Source organism: Capsicum annuum, chromosome 1 (genome assembly GCF_002878395.1).
Source record: "Capsicum annuum cultivar UCD-10X-F1 chromosome 1, UCD10Xv1.1, whole genome shotgun sequence".
In the NCBI taxonomy this organism is placed as follows: Eukaryota; Viridiplantae; Streptophyta; class Magnoliopsida; order Solanales; family Solanaceae; genus Capsicum; species Capsicum annuum.
Genome location: NC_061111.1, coordinates 49,472,359 through 49,488,142, shown reverse-complemented (window position 1 = coordinate 49,488,142; position 15,784 = coordinate 49,472,359). Strand labels below are relative to the sequence as shown.

The window sequence follows — 15,784 nt, the reverse complement described above, 5'->3', positions numbered from 1 at the left end:
TGGGATTTTTGGGCCTTAAAAAAATAATTTTGGGCCTAAGAGAAAAGGACAGCGCTGATGAGTTACAAAACAAATGGCCCAAATTTAGCCTGCTTGACATAACATGGTCCGTCGGTCTTTTTATTTTCAAGGTAAAATGTTTTCATAGAACTTGATTTGATTTGTAAAGTAAACACTTCTACTTATAATTTTGTTATCTGAACTATTTAATCCATTAAAATAAATTTTTAAAATTTTTTTTGCACATGTGGCATTAATTAATTTGACAAAGCGTGTATTTTACACACACTTTTCAATGAGTGAAACCAATATTTTTATCTTTAAAATATTTTTTTATATAATTATAAAAAAAAAAAAAAGGGCCTTTTTATTCATTGACCCTTTCCACTCTCACCCCTCCCCCACCCCCTGCACCAACTCATTCCCCACCGCTCTCCCCGACACCCCACTACCAGCCGCTCTCTCCCATCTCTCCCATCACCTCGCCCCCATCTCCCCCGTCCTCCTACCCCCCAGCCCCTCTCCCTTATCTCCCTCGTTCCCCCGCTTATTCCCTACCGCTCTCCTCGATACCCCACTACCAGCCACTTTCCCCCATCTCTTCCATCCCCTCGCCTCCATCTCCCCCGTCCTCCTACCCCCAGCCCCTCTCCCCTATCTCCCTCTCTCCCCCCACCAGTTCCCCACCCCTTTTCCCCCGTCCCTCACCTCCCTCCAATTCCCCACATTAGTCGATCATATTTGGCTCTCCTATTTCTTTGCTCTTTCTAAACCTCTTAACTTCTCCATTTCTTTATATACACTTCTTCAAAAACTCCATTTTATTCTGTTTCTCTTAATTCAAATTAACAAAAACCAACAAAAAAAAATGGAAGTTATGATACCATATAACGAAATGGATAATTTCGATTTCAATAGTGTAAGACCAACATCATTTACAAGTTCACCAACTATGTCAAAGCCTTTTAATGATGAATTTTATTTTAGTGCACCTCCAAGTCCTATACATTTGTCCCAATTTTATCGCGAATTTGAAAGTTTATTCACTGCTAATGCTGATGATAATAACGATAAAGGTGTAATTAGCAGTCATGTTGATGAATTTGCCTTCGATGCTAGTCAAGAATTGGAAACACACATACACACACCACGTGTCATTACAAATATATTTAGCGAAAAGACATAAAGCAATTATTGAAGTTGTATCGAACTTTCAAAAAGACAAACTTTACGGGCGACCTATTACCCCACAAAAGTTATATAGACTGTTATACATGGGTCATTTTGATTGATTTTGAGCCTGTGTTTGCGCAAATAAGGCGCGTGAATCTGTAAATTTTACTGCAACTCCCAATTAAAAATTACCACGTGTAATTTTTTTAATTAATTTAAAAGCTCGGCTTTCTCTTTGAAAATTCCATCATCTCCAATTTTCTCCATTAAAATAGTCATGGAACTTTAAAAAAAAACTGTTCTTCTCAATAAAATCGACTTCATAATGCTTGTCAATCAAGATGTTAAGAATTACGTTTACAAACCACTACAAATATATTTTCCCCAAAATTCACAAATACATGAATGAATAATACATGATTTAAGAAAGAAAAAAATATAAAGTATTTATCGAATAGGTACGTCGGATTAGAGATGAACATTAAATTTAACAGATTCTCTAAAGATTTGTTGCAACTACAACCTTTCAACAAAAATTCGAAACTCAAATTAAATGAATAATCAAATTCGAACCCAAAATTTGAGCTCGAAGTCTTAAAATCGAACAACGATCAACAACCTCAATTAAACTTCAAATTCAAATCTCTACCTATATCACTTGATTGGCTGAAATAATCGTTCTCGAAGTTGCTTTTGTTGGGTGTTGTCATTGAGAATTGATGTAGTTATTGAATTGTGGTCTATTTGTTAGTGGAATTTTTCGGCGAGACAGAAACAGAGGAAGTTTTAGATGGTACGATGATCGAAGTTTAGGTGTTGGGGGGTGGTGGTTGTTATTTTGGGTGTTAATGGCCATGGAAGTTGGAGGAGAAAAATGGAAGAGAAGTTAATTAAATTAAATTAATCAACTTTTTAAAAAAGTGATCTGCACACGGCTAAAAGTAGACTAGAATTGAAGATAAAATCGGCCAAAATGGTGTATTTACAATGGCCTACATTAGATTTGTGGGGTAATAGGTCGCCCATATAGTTTAAGTGTCTTTTTAAAAAAGTCAGACAAGTTGAGAAGTGACTTTATGTCTTTTCTCTTTTTTAAAAAATATTATATATATTTTATATATAAATATTTAATTTCCTACATGTCAGTGAATAATGACATGGCATGCCACGTGTCGCGCGAGTGTATTATACTCATATTAGTTGGATGAAAAAGGGGTTTAAAATATTATGTTTTGATAGGTAAAGGGTTTAAAATATTTTGATTTGACAGGCCAAAGGATCCAGGTAACAAAAGTATAAGTAGAAATGTCTACTTTACAAATTAGGACTAGTACAAGTGTCCGCCAAAGCATTTCTCCTATTTTCAGTTTATAACTATTAATACAGATATTTCAAATTTCATAAAATTAACATGAATAGTCTCTTTGTCTTCTTCTTTGTATCATTATACTTTCTTTTTTTTTTTTAATATCTTTCTGACCTCATAATCATTCTTCTTTCTTGTCTTACTTCAATCATTTATAGAAAAGAACCCAACATAAATTCTATCTCATGTTCTATAATTCTTTATTTTGTTCATCTGGGTTTGACTCGCTGAGTTAAATTCTTGAATAATTTGTTTAATTTTTACTTATTGTGACTGTGGGTTGCAATTGAAAACATTTTGAATAGGTATCCGATTAAAATTTCTTCTCACTTTTTTTTTGTAATATTAGCCAACATGCTTACATTACGTGTGAATTCTAAATTTTGTTCTTTTGAATTTATCTAAATCTACGAACTTTTTTCTCTCATTTGCTTTACTTTCTTTCTTTTGGAATGCCCTTTAACTAGTGATTAGAATACATTGTTGAAAAAAATATATTACCTTTAAAATCTAAACTTTGACACTTTAAAATCATCGTAGAACATATAAATTCATTTGACAACACTTCATATTTCTTAAAATAACTTTTGGGACAAATTTTCTCTTACTCACTACTTCCACACTGACTATGTGATGAGTGAAAGAGCAAAACTAAAGGTATTTTGAAGTTGGTTGGTAGAGGATTCAAATTTGATCCTAATTTTGTTGTTGATGTTATCGATTTCTAAAGAATGTTTAAAATGTGTATAGATTATCTATAATTATTGTATAAAATACATATCCGTATAAGATTAATATAGAAATTGTATAGGATGTGCATAGAGAATATGTATATGTATAAGATTTGTATAGAAACTATATATTTATTATATAAAATATGTATTTAAATAATTATTGCAGTGAAAAGTTGTATAAAATGTACATAGAAACTGTGTCATATATATATATATGTGCGTGTGTGTATCTCTCTCTATATATATGTTGTATAAAATATGTTATTTTTATAAAACAAATAAACATACACATTTTTTATATCTGATTGATTAAAAAAAAAAGAGTAGCAATTATAATATTATAAATTTGTATTTTATTGTTTAAATAAAAACTATAAAATTTTATTTTATTAGTAGCATTAAAGAATATTAGGAGAGCAGTTTTTTACAAAAGTGCGCATAACCCAAAAAGAGGGAAGGGGGTGGGGGGGAGGGGGAGGGAAAGAAAACAAAACCAGGGAAAAAAAACTACAATGAAAAACAATTAAAAAAAAAATAAATATAGTAGTCGTTTGGCCATGAAAATTAAAATTTTTCGGAGTTGGAGTTGGAGTTGAAATTGGAGTTGGAGTTGTGTTTAGCCATGTCTTTTTTGAATTTTATTTTTGACTTTGAAAAAAACTTTTTTATTTATGCCCTAACTTTTACAAACTATCAAAATCACCTAACTAAAATTTACCTACTAATGGAAAAAGAACACAATTAGCCACTATTATAAAAATAATTACATATACATAGCCATATTTAATGAATTTCAATTATGACATATATAATATTTACATTAATAGCCGTTTTCTCATATTTGAAAATTTTAAATATGGATGTTATATTAACAAATCACTATTTCTTGTTTTTTAGGTAACAAATATTATCTTTCAAATAAATTTATTTTTTTAGAAATTTATTTAATTTATTTCCTTCATTTTTCTTTCCTAAAAAATAGAAAATGTTGAGTTGTTATTAAATTTTAGGGTGCCGCTAATTTATTTCTTTAATTTTCTAATACATGAAAGATTTTACTGTGTGTGAATAAATTATTTCTATGTAAAACATGCTTTGCATATTTATAGTATATTATATCATGTACCATAAATATATAAATATGCTTAGTATGTTTCTTTATACTTTGTATTTTTATATATGTGTCTATATGGTATAAACTTCATATATAACATACTTTGTATATTTGTATTATAAATATGCTTAGTATGTTTCTTAATACTTTGTATATTTATATATGTGTGTATATGGTATATACATGATATAAACTTTATATATAACGTACTTTGTATATTTCTATTATAAATATAATACTTTATATATTTATGGGTGTAAATATAAATTAGCAGTAAAATAATATCTCAAATAAGGGAGAAAATTAAATAAGGGATAAAAATAATGATGAAAGAGAAAAAGAAATATATATTAATTAGGATAGCATTAAGTTTGAAATTATAATTATCTTATTCTTTAAAACTGTTATATACGTAATATTGAAAAAGTAATGTTATAAGGAGAGTTTTATGTAAAAATTTAAAAGATTGGGGTTATATGTAATAATAATAAAAGTTGGAATTAGAGTTGAAAAATTGTGAAAACAACAAAAAACTGTTTTCCCTTTTCAAAAAAATTTTCTGAAATTATTTTTTGAATTTTCATGGTCAAACACCACAGTTTTCAACTCCGAAAGAAAATTTCAAAAAAAGGGAAAAAATTTCATGGCCAAACGGGCCCATAATAGAAGGAAAAGTGGGTTAGTGACTAGCTAAAATGGCGTGTGGCTAAAATATGGAAATACAAATTCTTGAGTCATTCGGTTGGGATTAATTTTCATCTAATGACTATTTATCTCCTTTTTCCTTTGAAAAATATTGAGTTATTGGATTTGGGCCTAGTTTTTTTCTTGTAAAAGTTATATAAATTCTTTCAATGGGTATATTTTACATAAATCTCTACATGTTTATCAATAATTACACCTTATTCCAATATTTAATAAAATTTTATGAAATCTTAAATTTCTATTTTTTCGATACATCTATTAACAAGATATATCTTATCTCACACATTCATCAGAAACAACTATGATGCGTTAAAAAGAAAATAACAAAAATTGAGGAGGAAATAACGTTTCATAACTTTAAAATCACTGTCAAAATTCTCAAGAAATCATAATTAATTACAATGTTGATATTAAAAAAAAAAATCATCTTATTGAAACATTCTTCTCCTCTCTTTGAAATTCAAAAGAATATCACCCATCGTATGACCAAACAACTCCATCCCTTCATCTTTCAGAATTTCTTTAAAATCTTCTAAATTTTTAGTGTTGCAAGAACTCTCAAACCTTAACGAATGTAGTGGAACTTCTTTGACAATGTAATGTATATCCTGCATTGAAATACATAAAAAATAAAGCAGTTAGTAATCGACTTGGTTAGTAGTCATAGTGACTGTGATACATCCATTTTTTGAAGTTATTAGGTGGAGATACATAATTCTATTTGAGATTAAAGAGAAATAACTAATTAATATTATGCCCCATGTATGAAATTAATATTAATTATCTCAATATCAAAATTTATTACTGAGATACATTCATTTTTTAAAACTATTTAGTCGATATGCATAACACAATAATTAAACTGAAAAGAGATACATAATTAAAATTATGTCTCATGCATGAAAATGATGTCATTTATGAATCTCAGCAGTAAAAATTATGTATCTGACGATTTTTTTTAATTCGATACATATGTATAATACCTTTTGGAGTATGTCTTTTGATTTTTTCAATAGCTTTGTGTTTTGAAGGACCAATTTTTCCTTTCAAAGAAGCAGAACTCCGTTTTTCTTTGATTTAGCACCATCAATGACGACATCGGGAGTTGAATCGATTTCCTCCACTGATGGTGTTTGGTGCGGTGATGTTGGTGGTATCAATGATAAATCATTTTCTTGAAAAAAGAAGAAAGAAAAGCCAATAAATTCCTCCCACAAATTTCAATGATAAATCGTTTGATTTAACACTATCAATGGCGACATCAATGATGAATTATTTTCTTGAAAAGGAAGGAAGAAAAGCTAAGAAATTTCTTCCGCAAATTTCAAACCTAAAAGAGAAATTGAAAATGAAAGAAGGAGCAGTAAATAAGGGAATAGGCGGATCTTTAGGCGAGAAAGAAGGGTGTTATTCTCTCTTTTGTGATGTATTTAATAGTTTAAGAGAGAAAAAGTAAATAAGGGATTTAAGTAATTATTTAAAGGGGAAAGGACAAAAATAGCACCTAAAACTAAAATAATACCATAAAAATAGCACCCATAATTAAATACCCAGTAAATAGCTACCCGCATAACCTTAACTCAATCAACCTCTTTTCCCGACAAAAAAAGGTAGTAAAACAATACCGTGAGCAACATACATCAATATAGAAATATATCTATACTACAAAGATCTTAGAAGCTTTGATCACGCGATCAAAAGATTTCATAGGATATCGTGGGATTAAAGTGATGATTATGACATAAAGAAAAATAAGAGGCGACCCATACTCCTGCCATTCATCTTGTGAATTTTCCTCCAGACATCTTAAATATGCAGACAATTATCTTAAAATTCAACCTAGACTTTTTTGGCTCATTTTTAAATATTCTACTCTTTTTTATTCTTTTTAAATAATTGAGTAATTGCTTCTTCTTTTTTCAGATTATTTTGCATTCACCAACATTATTAAAATAATATACTATTTTTTTTGTTTAGTTTTACTTATTTATACAATAAAATACAATACCATATACTTTAATATAAACAATTGTTAAAGATATATATTCATATATAATAATGATACAGTTTCTATACATATACATATTCTATATAATAATTATAGCATTTTTATACACATTCTATATAATTTTTAACTACAATTATTATTTCGATACATATTTTATACGACTCTATATAGTTTATACATGCATTTTAAAAGTGTATCAATCTAGTATAAGAGAGTATCAATTGAGTATATGGACACTGCAAGTGTATAAATGTAGTATAAAAATGTATTAATGTAGTATAAAAAAGTATCAATTGGGTATAGGACTGCATGTGTTTGCATAGAATTTCCTTATCTCTTTTTTAAAAAGTGTATCAATATAGTATAAAAGTGTATTAATTTGAGATAAAAGTGTATCAATTGAGTATAGAGACTGCATGTGCCCAATTGAGCCAAATGGCTAAAAAAAGGAATTACTTTAGCCGACTGGCTACAGCATGTTATGGGCCATTTTTTTTTTCTTAAAATGGTCATCCCATGTCTTTTTTCCTTATTTAAAAGGGTTGAGATTTTAAGTAGTTAGGATAAGTTAAGTTGTGGCATTAAGTAATTGATCCAATTCTAGGGTAATCTTTTTGGGCTTAGAAGTTAGGTTAAAATTTTAAATAGTTATTGTAAGTTATGTCATGATGTAATTTCTCCTTTTCCCTAATTTGAAAAATATTATGAGTAGGATTTTTTTATGACGCTATTTAACTTTTAGAGTGAATCCCACTTAAGCTTAGTAATATTTAAGATTTGAGAAATGATACCCCTTTTACATGTTGAAAAGAAATAATAACTCACTTGTGCAATATTTTTTGCTGATTCTTTTTATTATTCTTTTTTGAATAAGTATTTTTTTAGAAAAATTAAAATAAGAAAATTACCCCCCTAATCCTCATTTTTTGGCGCTACAATAATTAATTTGGAGAGAAATTTTTTGACCATAACTTTTGTCACTATATATTCTTGATAATTCTTGTCATTTTGGCTTATCGGTTTCACGACTAAACCTATATAATTTCATTGAGACATATTTGTGAAGGTAACAGCATTTTAGCCTAATTTGTGCACAAATTTCAGTATACTTATATGTTTTCTATTTTTTTTTTTTTTTTTGTAATAATATTGGTCAAATTTAATGCTTCAAAGAACAAAGTAAAAATACTAAAATTGTAACAACGCATCCTTGTATCATCAGTTTGAAAAGTCATCAATTTTTTTGGGTAGATTATCTCTTCTTAATTTTTTTTTTACACTGAACATTAGAGCTTCTCATGATGAGTACTACATGTTCTTTTACTTTTTAATTTTCATTCTTCGAATATTTTACTCTACAAAGTGATTTACAAGTAGATAATTTTACAATTATCTGATCCAAAGTTCTCCTCTTCATCTATTGTCATGGATGAATTCATAATCCTTCAATCGAACAACAAGAAGTTACACTTTTTAGTCTCTTTTTTTTCTGTCTATGTCCTCTTAATTTTGTACTTTTGAATGCCTCTTTATTTGCTTCAAATAGTTGTAGATTCATTCAAGAAAATTTAATTTGAAGATTTCTTGTGTCCTTTGGTGCTATCTACAAAAATTAAACAACATTTTTTGTAACTGTAATGTTCAAGCTAATTTTCGCACACCTAGATTAAATTCACAAGATACCGGCCATCTTCCAAAATCAACAAATATCAGACAACTTTTTTCATCGAGACTAAGACAGATGTAAAGAATCACCTAATGTTTTTTGCCTCAGCTGAAATTCAAACTTGAGATCTCAGGTTTTCAACCCACTTACACTTTGTTTGGGTGGTGGTTTCCCATGGTTTCATAACGTATGGTACTGTATGATGTAGTATGGTATGGTATAGTACAGTACAGTATAATACAATACGATGTTTGGATAGACTGTATTGTTCACTGTTATTTAATGACAGTTTTATTGTTTGGTTTGATAATATGGTATTGTATTGTAACTGGTAAGTTTACTTAAATGTCCTTAATTATTATAAATGTTAAATTTATCGATAATTGTTAATAAAATAATTTTTTTTCCTACTAATTTGTCATAAATTATGTCATCTAGATATATTAAATTGTTAAATTTATGTAATATCTAACAAAGTCAATAAAATAGTAGATCAAATAAATATAACTGAATTTATATTTTATAGTAACAAATTTTATTTCTTTTCGGTATTTTGAAACGTGATATCAATGACAAGTACAAAATTTGAATGCATTTTTTATGTATGCTATGGGTGTGTTCGGTATGAAATAAAAAAAAATATTTTTCAATAAAATAAATTATTTCTTACTTATTTTCTTGTGTTCGTAACACAAGTAAAAAAATATTTTCTAAAAGCATTTGTATATACACAAAATAATAAAAATGAATATGATAAAGGGGGGAAGCGTAAGAAAAAAATTAATTTTTTTCTTAAAAATATTTAGGGGTGAGGGTAGTGGTTAGGGGGTTAGGGTGTAAGGAAAAAAGTTCTACATTTTTTTTAAAAGATATTAATTTAAAAAATTTATTTCCTTTTTTTCGGGAGGGGGGAGGGCTGGTAGAGGATGGGGGTGGTGTAAGAAATTTTCTTGAAAGTTTTAAAAAATAAATTTTAAAAATAAAAAAGAAATTGGTGGGGGTTGGGGGTTAGTAGATGGTGGGTGGATTAGGGGTGAGGATCGAGTAAGAACAAGTTTTTAAAATATTTTAAAAAAAAAAATTAAAAAAAATTAGGGTGGGGTGGGGGTGGATCAAGGTAGAGGGGGGGGGGCGAGGCGGGGGGGGGTGGGAGTAGAAAGTAGAGTTAAATAATATAAAATGAAGAGTAAAGTAAGATTATATAATATTAAGTAAGGGCATAATTGAAAAAAAAGAAGCAAACAATGGGATACCATCAAATCAATGGTTACATAAAATAGAAGTTTTCATGATTATCAAATCATGAAATTAAACTATACCATACCATATATTTTTTAAAAAATCAAAACAAATATAATTCTCTTAATAATTATAACATACCATACCATGGAAAATCACCTGCAAACAGAGGGTTAATTGACCAACAGGTCACACCATGAGTACAAAGTGAAACAATTTTTCTATTATTTTGATATCATTACTAAAATTTATGCAATAGAGTAAAATATTCTTATATACAAAATTGAAGAAAACATGCAAAGCTAATCTATCTTATGTGAAAATCTTAGAATTCTTCAGGAAATATATATATTTTTCTTTCTATTCTATTACATAGAGGAGGTTTAAAGAATCTCAGCCTGCTTGCAATGTAGGGGCTATTTCGATAATTCAATATTATTAGGTTTATGGCTATTGAACCAAGTGTTGTAGAGTACTCCCTCCGTTTCATAATACATGAATTGTTGGATTTTGATATACATATTAAGGAAAAAATATTAAAAACATAAATTTAACATAACTTTTCATTTTTACCCCAAAAAAAGAAAAAGTTGACCTTGTAATACTTTTTCAAAAGTTAATTGATTGTCAAATCATAAGGGTAAATCAAAAGTTAATTGATTGTCAAATCATAAGGGTAAATTTTTAAAAAAAATTCAATGATTCACTTATTTGAAACATCAATAATACCCCAACAATTCACTTATTCGAAAACGGAGGGAGTACTTTTTTATTATTGGATCGAAAAATCAGTGAATGTTTGTTTAATTTTTTTTTTTTTTATGGTTTTTCGTTCAATGTTTGGTGCCTGCACTGGAGCTTCGACTAATCTGAATCGCGCTTTGCAGCGCCCATTAAGGTGACAGCGCTCCCAACAAAATTTTTTTTATATCCAGAATCTAACCCTCAACCTCTGATTAAGGGTGGAGCAGCCCGGTCACCACAACCCGTTGATAAATATTTGCTTAATTCTCTAGTTGTTACCTGAAAAGATGTAAACTACTTTTGGCCCTTTTTGACCTTTTTCCTGCATTTATAGCTTTTTGAAGTTGTTGCATTGCTTTTAATTCATTGTGTGGGTTTATTCAAGTCCTTAGCCTAATTTTAATTTATGAGTGAAATTATTTTGCAAGGCAATAAAAAGAAATTATAGTTCATTAATATTTACAATTTCTTTAAGAATTTTTAAAAAAGTTTTAAAATTAAACAAAATCATCATGCTAAAACTAGCATGCCATTAAAATTTAATTATTTTAAATTGAATAATATATCTTCAAACTCTTTTAAATATTTTGCATAGTATTTTTCTCAAAGATTGATAATCCAATTTTTTGAGTCATTTGGGATATCTCCGCTTTGCTACTTCAATCGTGATTTTACTATATCACTCCTAGTTAATTATTATAGTTATTTAAGATATATCCGCTTTGTTGCTTCAATTATGATTTTACTATATCACTCATAATTAATTATTATGGTCATCTACGCATTAAAAAATTAATAATATTTCTTAAAAAAGTAAAATAAACACAAAATGATATGTCAATATAAAAAAATTATTTGATTATTGAAATCATATTAGTGTCACATAATTGGGATGAGTCAGAGGAAGACATAAAGTAACATATATTATTTGAAAATGAGATAAAATGTATTGTAAATAACAATATTAAGAACTTAATATAAAAACATATATAAAAAAATTAATTGATATTTGAAATTTTGTCTGTGCCATATAAATTGGGACGGAGAGAGTCTTATTGAAAAATTATGTAAAAAAAATTGTAAATCACATAACTAACAACTTGAAAAATTTAAAAGATATAAAATATTTGAATGACTTTCGAAATTATATCAGCATTACGTAAATTGGAATAGAAGAAAAAGTATAATAAATCACGATAATTAAAAATTTAAATATTTTTAATGATTGATTATCTACATTCTATTTGTATCATATTAATTGAGATAAATAAATAATATATATTGGGCTCGTGCTAGCACCAACCGTTGATATCTAATTAGATGAAAAATTGTTCTTTTGTAAAATATTATGCTAATGCAGTTAGTGAACTTCTTAATAAATGGACTATTTGACTCATTGTTTTACTCAGGTACAAGAATTGAAAACTTTGTTGTGTTTGTATTCATGCCGTATAGTAAGAGGGAGATACGTAAATTATTGCCTAGAGTTTATCCCTTCAAATATTTTAAAATTATTTTTATATTAAATGGGACAGTAATAGAAGTTATAAATTTTGACTTTCTGATTTTAAAAAAGAAAAACAAAATTTATTAAAGAAATCTCATCGAAAAAAGATTGAATAAGGGGTTATCATTTCTTTTCAATATGTGGAGGGGTATCGTTCCCAACACATAAATGTTGAGGAGTAAAGTAGGATTCACTCTTCATGGTTACCAAAATTTGGATGGAAACAGATACTCTAATTTTAATACACGGTCTTAGTAGATTGTTTTTGTTTATTGAGAAAATGGTACAACGAGTTTGTAATGAGGTTAAAATCACGCGTCTTGATTCAACTTATTAGATTTGACTATTCGATGTTAAGTAAGTCTATTTAAGAAAATACATGAAAGAAAATAAAGCAAATAAACGAGATCATTGTTTTACTCAAAGGTACAAGAATTGAAAACTTTGTTGTGTATGTATTCATGCCGTATAGTAAGAGGGAGATACGTAAATTATTGCCTAGAGTTTATCCCTTCAAATATTTTAAAATTATTTTTATATTAAAGGGACAGTAATAGAAGTTATAAATTTTGACTTTCTGATTTTAGAAAAGAAAAACAAAATTTATTAAAGAAGTCTCATCGAAAAAAGATTGAATAAAGGGTTATCATTTCTTTTCAATATGTGGAGGGGTATCGTTCCCAACACATAAATGTTGAGGAGTAAAGTAGGATTCACTCTTCATGGTTACCAAAAATTGGATGGAAACAGATACTCTAATTTTAATACACGGTCTTAGTAGATCGTTTTTGTTTATTGAGAAAATGGTACAACGAGTTTGTAATGAGGTTAAAATCACGCGTCTTGATTCAACTTATTAGATTTGACTATTCGATGTTAAGTAAGTCTATTTAAGAAAATACATGAAAGAAAATAAAGCAAATAAACGAGATCATGGGGGTGTTTTGTATACAGATTAAAGTATTCCAAAATTATAATTCTGAAATTATAATTTCTGGACTAGTTTATATCATATGAGAAGTGATATAAAATAATTTTATGTTGGATGAGTATATTGAGACTAAATTTGATATCTGATTTATACCATGTTTGGTTGATGGTATAAATTAGGCCGGATAAAGTTATATCATCAATCAAACATGGTATAAATTTAGTATCAAACTTAACCATGATAAATCTAACCTTATACCGCATACCAAACTACCCTATATGCATTGTTGTTTTGGTATTGCTCATAATCCTCTTCCTCTACACTTGTGTAAAGACTATTATTTTTAGGTACAAAAGCTAGTCATTAATCAATAGAAAAGCTTCTTTCGAGCCTTAAAGTATTATATACGATGGGTGTTGTACATGTAGAAATATTTTTAGTTGTGTTAGTTAATATTCTTCTGTCGCGGTAAAATAACACGCGGACATATTTTGCATATCAGCTTCAGAGTCATTTCAGTAAATAAAATAATATCAAGTACAAATTTATTAAAAAATAAAAAGTTCGTTGTGCAATAATTAATATATATATATATATATATCCTCTTCCCTTGCAATTTTGTGAAGTCTATCGATATATATATATATCCTCTTCCCTTGCAATTTTGTGAAGTCTATCGATTGTGTGAAGTTTACTATTAATAGGTAACAAAAGCTAGACATTAACCAATATAAAAACTCCATTCAAGCCCTAAAGTACTATGTCTGATGGTTGTCATTGCCGTGAAAATATTATTAGCTGTGTCAGCTAATATTCTGTCACGATAAGGATAAATACCAATATATTTGACCTATCTATAAGGTCTTTTTGTTGTACTACTGAAACATAAGTCTTTTTTTAATCTTCAGATTACAAACTCCTGCATTTTCCCTTATGATAATTACCCCATAACTTCGGTAATAAATCGGTGTTAAACTTTATTGAACATATTACTAAAGCTTATAACATTATCGATCTATCTTTCTTAAGTGTCGTTCGCTAGTACCACACGCTTATCCCTTGTTTTACCATACATACAAGTTACCTTCCGTTTATATATACCTTTTCAAATCCAATATAATTTAATAGTATTTAATCATCATAGGTTCTTTATCAAATTATCATTTATATCCTTTCAATTTTCCTTTATTTTCTATCAGATTTTTTTATATTATTTCTAATTGAGAAAAGATATATAAATTTTTTAAAAATTATTATTTACTTTAAGTAATGTTGAAAGAAATGATTGGAAGATACGCTAGGGATGGAATTGGTAAAAGTTAAAGTTATTTAAACCCATGTATGGGAACTTAAAAGAATATAAGATTAATGTTTACTAATTATTATTATGATGCTCGATTGATCGAATTTGTGTCGAGAAGTTCACTTTTTGAGGACTAATTTCAGGCAAAAGTGATTTTATGTCCAATGCTCAAATCTAAAATAACAACTATTCAATAGAATTCAAAATGTCGGGGCTTGAGGACCTCTGTGATGTGGAACAATATTTTAAGATTGTTCGCATCCTTTTTGACGATCAAGGCACACTAAAAAAATGAGAGGTTGCAGTGGGTTGTGCCTCAACTCGGGAACAGTTTTCAGATGAACTCACACAACAGGAATTAGGTGAGATATTAATAATAAAGTGCATGGAGAAAGTAAAATAGTAGATACAGAAATTTTTATGTGAAAATTCCTTGCTTAAGGGAGAAAAACCACGACATGCTTCTAAGATTTCTAAGCTCCACTCTATTCAAACACCTTCTTGAATACAAATCCCAACGATTAACCTCCTAATCGTTTGTCTGCTAGCAATAACTCTATTACAAGGAAACTCAAACAGTACTTTACTTCTTCAACATCCAGCTAACTCTAACTCGACACAATAAGCTAATTCTAGCTTGAGAATCACCTAACTCTAGATGATTACAAAAAAGAACTGTTTACACCTCAATACCTACTAACAATCATGAGCAAATGTAGGCAAACGTTTAAGAACACAGTACAAAGACTCAAGTACAATAAGAAAATAAAATACAGTTTGATGAGCTATCTGTTCTATGTTGCAAAAGAAGTCTTTGATCCATAGCTCTAGAAAGATATTTTGTTGTAAGAATATGAAAGCGTTGGTTTTCTTGTTGAAGAAGATGAGCAATATATAGTGAGACACAAGAAAAACCTACGAGAGATCCCATTGGCTGAGACAAAAGGGTGGCAACAACTTTTTCATCAATTTTTGTACTTGTACCAGCTGTGACAGCTGACTGTGATACTGACAGGTGATTCCAATATGTTCCCTAAGTGATAGCAGCTTTGTCATCACAAAATCTCCAGGAAACAGGTCCAAACATACAATTTATCAATCATCAAAATTAAGAACTTAACAAAAATAACCTTTGATCAAGAATGAAAGAGTACTTATCATTATATTTTTAATATAGTTCTTGCTTTATTAAAAGCCGCATTTGAATTTGGATTGCCATTTTATTTTATATAGAACGTCTTATCCCCAAATAAAATTTATTTTTTAATGTGAATCGGATTTTTTTTTTTTTTTG

The 15,784-nt window shown here is 28.6% G+C and overlaps 1 long non-coding RNA gene across 1 annotated transcript; it reads right to left on the bottom strand.

The window, feature by feature from the left end:
- Nucleotides 1–5,422: 5,422 nt before the first annotated feature.
- On the bottom strand, nt 5,423–6,431 carry LOC124887304. The gene is made up of 2 exons (XR_007044730.1): nt 6,076–6,431; nt 5,423–5,700 (listed from the first exon to the last, which is right to left on the bottom strand). It is a non-coding gene; the product is annotated as an uncharacterized LOC124887304 (long non-coding RNA).
- Between the last annotated feature and the right edge of the window lie 9,353 nt (nt 6,432–15,784).